The sequence below is a fragment of the Oncorhynchus masou genome, chromosome 22, assembly GCF_036934945.1.
Source record: "Oncorhynchus masou masou isolate Uvic2021 chromosome 22, UVic_Omas_1.1, whole genome shotgun sequence".
Classification (NCBI taxonomy): domain Eukaryota; kingdom Metazoa; phylum Chordata; class Actinopteri; order Salmoniformes; family Salmonidae; genus Oncorhynchus; species Oncorhynchus masou.
In genome coordinates, this window is record NC_088233.1 from 30,527,828 (window position 1) to 30,534,614 (window position 6,787).

General features: G+C 44.5%; 1 pseudogene; it reads right to left on the minus strand.

Moving 5' to 3' along the window:
- Positions 1–914: 914 nt before the first annotated feature.
- Positions 915–6,467, minus strand: LOC135508817 (endosome/lysosome-associated apoptosis and autophagy regulator family member 2-like; annotated as a pseudogene).
- Positions 6,468–6,787: the final 320 nt, after the last annotated feature.

Sequence of the window (6,787 nt, forward strand, 5' to 3'; positions counted from 1 at the left end):
CACATCGTCTTAAATAACACCACCCATATACCACACCATACACATCGTCTTAAATCATGCCAGCCATATACCACACCATACACACCGTCTTAAATAACACCACCCATATACCACACCATACACACCGTCTTAAATTACACCACCCATATACCACTCCATACACACCGTCTTAAATCATGCCAGCCATATACCACACCATACACACCCTCTTAAATCATGCCAGCCATATACCAATAATCCAGAGATAATGAAAGAAGGGTGTAATGTCCTTTCACATGTGTTTGTGTCAGTGCGCGTGCATTATGGGTGTGTGTTCTCTCAGGGGGTGTGTGTACTCTGCATGTGTGTATTTATCACAGGAGGCTGCTGATGGGAGGACAGCTCATAGTAATGGCCGGAACGGAGCGAATGGACTGACATCAAACACATGGAAACCATGTTTGATGTATTTCATGCTATTCCACTCCTTCCACTCCAACCTTTACCACAAACCCCTCCTCCCCCATTAAGGTGCCACCAACCTCCTGTAGTATGTATGTGTTAAGGTTTCAAACACTCAACAGGGGTGATCTGTTGAAAAAGTCTCTGAGGGGTTGGTCTCTCTCCCTGTTCTCTTTCCTCTTTCTTTACCCCCAACACCAATCCGTTTGACTGTGAGTAGTTCAACTGTTCAGTTTCATAACTTTCTCCGTTTCCCTGTGGATGAAATAGACAGATACACAAGTTAGTCCCTGATCTAGCATTACCAAGAGAGAAACAGATTCTGCACTTGCAAATTAATGCACACACGTAGGTAATGTAGTTTGATTTCTGCGTAGTTTTTGATTCTTACCCTAGATGTGATGGCTTTGAGTTTGCGTAACAGTGATGTTTTTTTGGGAGTAGACTACCTCGTCCTCCACCTCTCCCTCCCTCCCTCCATCACAGCTGTCCAACCACCGGCAGTTCACACTCCTCATTGGACGACATCACCAGCTTAGAGGATTTATACTCCAGCCTATCAGAGACAGGGGGAGACTTAGAAAAAACCTACAGTACTTGTTCTTCCAGAAGTATGAATTAATTAATGGGGTGAAGGACTGAGTCAGTCAATAAGCAATAAGGCCTGGGGGGATGTGGTATATGGCCAATATACCACGTCTAAGGGTTGTTCTTACGCACAACGCAATGTGGAGTTCCTGGATACGGCCCTTAGCTGTGGTATATTGGCCATATATCACAAACCCCTGAGGTGCCTTATTGCTATTATAAACGGGTTTCCAACATAATTATATGCGTGGTATATGGTCTGATATACCACGGCTTTCAGCCAATCAGCATTCAGGGCTCGAACCACCCGGTTTATAACTGAACATAGAGAATGGTAAGTATAACACACGCACACACCTCCCTTGCAGGCTGTCTCTATCTGGTGGTAGTCCGTGGCGGTACACTGAGGACACACCCTCGAGGTACAGCTGTCACATCTCCCAGCCGGACACTGACTACAACAGAGAAATATACCGGAACTGTTATGTATGTAACCATTACTTTATAAGGACAGTCTCAATGAGATTTAATCTAATCAAATCTGAATGCTAAATCCATGTTTGTCTTCAGCTTCCTTCATTCCCCCAGCCTGCAGCCCCATCACACAGAGTTAGATAACTAGCTGCCTGGGAGGAAAAACAAACTACTCTATACTAATTTGACAGTCACAAGAGGATTCAGATTTTCTGTGAATTCAGTTTGCAGTTCATTTCGAGCTTGGACTTCTTTCAAGTCGCTCCTTTTAGTCGAAAACTCCATTGAGGCTGCAGTTTCTGAGAAAGACAGAAAGAGGAAAAGAGAGAAAGAGAGAGGGGGAAGAGGAGCGGGAAGGAGCCAGACAGACAGTAAGTACCTGGGTACAGTGAGTTCTCCTTGTGAGCTCCTATCCGAGTTACAGCGAAGTGTCACCACCACATTACGACCTGCTTCACATGCCGAGGTTGCCCCAGAGAACTAATCAATAGAAACACAACATATGGTGAAAAAACAGCAGGGTACTACTGTGTAAGAGCTACTAAAAACTACTAGCTGGGCCCCAATAACAGTATCCACAGAAGAGGTTGTTTTAGAATGTGTTTTAAGATGTAGAGAACATAAACCTACCGGTAGAAGTTTGCATTTAGGACTTTGTTGGTGGTCTTATGGAACAAGTCTGGTCTTGCCTTCACTCCATCCAGAGGCCACTGGTGCTCCTACACACATTCAGCCATCAACAGGGTTGGGAAGGTTACTTTCTAAATGTAATCCATTACAGGTACTAGCTACCTTTCTAATGAATGCTCCTATCGCCGCCCCCACCTGTACCAAGAAGTCCATGCTATTACACGGAGAGGTCTTGTTCTCTGGGAGGGACACCCCTCCTTTACACAGCTTTGGTTCATTCTACACATACAGCGTGTCCTAGGGAGAGAGCAGGAACACACATGATAAAGTTGAATTTAATATTATATACAATTGAAGTCAGAAGTTTACATACACCTTAGCCAAATACATTTAAACTCAGTTTTTCACAATTCCTGACATTTAATGCTAGTAAAGATGCCCCGTCTTAGGTCAGTTAGGATCACCACTTTATTTTGAATGTAAAATGTCAGAATAATAGTAGAGAGAATGATATATTTCAGCTTTTATTTCATTCATCACATGCCCAGTGGGTCAGAAGTGTACATACACTCAATTAGTATTTGGTAGCATTTTCTATAGGATTGAGGTCAGAGCTTTGTGATGGCCACACCAATACCTTGACTTTGTTGTCCTTAAGCCATTTTGCCACAACTTTGGAAGTATGCTTGGGGCCATTTTCCATTTGGAAGACCCATTTGCAACCAAGCTTTAACTTGGTGATGTCTTGAGATGCTGCCTCAATTTATCCTCATAATTTTCCATCCTCATGATGCCATCTATTTTGTGAAGTGCACCAGTCCATCCTGCAGCAAAGCACCTCCACAACATGAAACTGCCACCCCCTGTGCTTCACAGTTGGGATGGTATTCTTCGGCTTGCAAGCCTCCCCTCAAAATAGTAAAATAAAGAAAAATCCTGGAATGACTAGGTATTCTAAAACTTTTGACTGGTACTGTATATCATTCATTTATTTCTAAATAAATACAAATGAAGATGGCCCCTTTTAAGACTAAGGCACGAGTTTGAGCATGTGTCTGTTAGGCCTTTTCCAGCAATAATTAGATTGAGTAATAAAAGCCCCACTTGTGGTCTTCTTAAATGAAACTCGTTTTTGACAGTTTGGAGCACAATTTCGTGGAGAAGTTTAGAACGTAGGAACTCCCTCACATTTGTATTCCATAGGCTGGGATCCGCACCTGTTGCAAGAGGGCATTTTTCACCAACTGTCCGCTGATTGCAAAAATAATGATTGATAGGCAGCTTAAACTTCTTCAATACTACCATTATTGGGTTAAGGCTCCCGAGTGGTGCACCTCTCAGTGCTAGAGGTGTCACTACAGACACCCTGGTTTGAATCCAAGCTGTATCACAACCGGCCGTGATTGGGAGTCCCATAGGGTGGTGCACAATTGGTCCAGTGTCGTCCGGGTTTGGCCGGTGAAGGCCATCATTGTAAATAATAATTTGTTTTTAACTGACTGGCCTATTTTAATAAAAGGTTAAATAAACATTTTAAAAATGATAATAAATATATACATTTGTGAGCAGCCATCCACAACAACCACAATCCATAAGGTGCAAATAGGTAAATGAGAGAGTAGCAATGTGATTCACATCAATGCGCTATGTAGATGTCAATAATAAGTGATAAGGTATTGTCTGTAGATGACACCACTGCTGTCATCCTTACCGCTAAGCGTTTATTCAAGTTGGATCATCTTTGGATGCCAACAGCAGTCGCACCATTGGAAGACATAGCTTGAACTGTAGCCTACAAAAGCCTATTCCTGCTCTTTTTCCGCAATCCATCAAAGACATTTGCTGTGTCATCAGTGGTCTCTGACTTGTGGTCAGACTCGCTCAGGCAGAACCTACTTAAACTTGCGACCCTTTTTTTCATTGCTAATTAGAATGTCATTGAGAAAACAGAAAAGGTGTCCGCAAACAATGTCTCGCAAACATCCTTTCTAAATTGAAAAGTAATCCAAGAAGTAATCTAGATTTTCAAAAGTATATGTAATCTGATTACAATATTTTTGCTGGTAACGTAGCGGATTAGTTTTCATGTAATCCGTTACTCCCCAAACCTGTCCATTAATTAATCAAACAACACCTATTCTATACCAGTGCCAAAGATTGGCATCAGGTTACAAGGAAAGTGTGTTGTTGTGCGTACTCACCCAAGAACGTGTCTGCTGAGCTGATGGACTGGGAGGATAGTGCTGTGCGGAAGCCCCGCCCACTGGAGGGGATGATGGTTGATTGACAGATGAAACTCTCCACCACATTGGTTGATTCCCCTGTCTCTTTCTGAGAGTCGGCGCTGGATAGGTCAGTCACATTATCTGTACACACAGCCCTCCTATCCTGAGAAATTGAAGCTCAATTCAGGATCACAATGTAATTGTAGGTTGAAAATATTGTTAATCAATGTGTGTGTGCGTGTGCCTGCATACCTCTCCATAGAGTCTGATGTTGAAGAGGTGGTAGTACTTTAGAGGTAAAACTGGGTCTGTTCATCAGGGTTCCAACAGAGCAGAGAGAACTGTAGTCAAAACTCTGAGACACTTTGTTATCAGAGTAGGAAAAACACACAAACATTCAGTTGTGCACTATTATGCAACTTGTAGAACAAACAATGGACACACACTTTTATTCACCAAGCTCGACCCACCCTCTCACACACACACACACACACACACACCTTGTTACTCTTGCTGGATGCTCCACAGGGTTTTCAGACCTCTGGACTCTGGGTGTTGTGTGAGGTGGGGTGTGTGTTGAGGGGCACTCTGTGCACTGGCTGGTGTGTGTGTGTGTGTGTGTATGTAGTGTCCTGGAGGACAGGGGACACTCAGCGAGCCGGAGGGTTGGGAGAGGAGGGCACAGGCCTGATACTCTGACGACACACTGTCTACCGTGTTACTCACTGAGATGGTGTAGATATGCACCATGCCGTTCACATTCTGACGCACCTGGAGGAGAGAAAGAGAGAAAGTGCTCTATTAGTATACAATTGGATGTCTGTGTTACTGCATTGTGTGTGTGTGTTACTGCATTGTGTCTGTGTACTGACGTCAGAGGCTTGGTTGGTCCTCTGGAAGGCCTATGTGTATGATACAGAGGTGTTCTTGGTCACGATGTATGTGTATGACTGTCTGACCTTACTGCCCTCCCACAACTCCACCACCGTCGTTCTCTTCCTGTTTATATCCTACACACAGTGATGTCCTTTCCTTTACACATTCAAAAGTAGTTTACACATGTCCAACTATTTTCCAGTTGCCAATTACAAAAGTCATATTAAAGGAATAGAAATGCCCACACACTTGTGTATATGCTACGGTGTAGTTTGCAGTGAGTGTGGATTTTTCTTTATTGGTTGTTCTCACCATCATAAAGTACAGCTCACAGTCAGCTGAACACACCATGTCAAACTCACAGATGATATGGATAAACTCTGTCCCTACACCACTTGTTACTGAGGCTTGAGGATGGACACACACACAAATTAAGAGAGAGCAAGAAGGAGAGGGGAAGAGAGCGAGAGACAGTGACAGACAGATTGAGGTTAACAGACTCACTTGAAGCCAGGTACGTGGAGGTTGAGGATGAGGTAGTCATTATCAGAGCCCCGTGCGCCACTGCAGATATGATTCCCCGCTACCTCCCAACCTGAGGGAGATACATACATATCAGAACAGATACACACACAACAGGGTCTTCCCTGACTAACTCAAATGTGTCTCATGGCCCACCTATGCATTTTGCTGAAGGCAGGGGTACTCAACCCTCCATCTGGAGAGATAGTCTCTCTTTATTCTTCTCCTGCGGTAAAAGCCTGCATATCAGCAGCTTTCCAGGAGGGTTGTTCCTCTTACCCCATAGCCTAAGAGGAACATGTCAACAACAGTAAAGAGCAACAGTGCCCTCTAGACCTCAGCGAGTGCAGCTGCACCAACCCACCGTTAATACCGTCACACTTGGAGCTTCTCACGTTGATACAGGACGTCTTCATGTTGGCTGGTACAACATTCCACCACTTAAACTGATAACATACAGCAGGCTCAGTACCTGCCAGACACGACTCACACACTGGGAGAGAGAGAGAATGGGGAGAGGAGAGGGAGAGAAAGAGATCAACATTTTGGAAATTAAACCTAAATAAAAACCAGCGCCCATTGGGAAAGCAGAAAGGACAAGGGAGAAAGGGCTATTTTGTTAGCTTTGACCCCATCAGAGAATGTCCCAGGGGGGCAGGGAGAGCAGGTAGCTGTGTTGTTGTTACAGAAACCGGGGTTGCAGGGGGGCATGTCTCACGGTGAGATGCCTAAGACAGCGTTACAGGGAGACAGGATGGACAGCTGATCGTCCTCAATTGTCCGCATTAGTGGCAGACCACATGTAACAACACCTGCACGGGATCGGTACATCCAAACATCACACCTGCAGGACAGGTACAGAATGGCAACAACAACTGCCCGAATCACACCAGGAACGCACAATCCCTCCATCAGTGCTCAGACTGTCCTCAATAGGCTGAGAGAGGCTGGACTGAGGGCTGGTAGGCAATGTTGTAAGGCAGGTCTGGCAAAAAGTGCTCTTCACTGACGAGTCGCGGTTTTGTCTCACC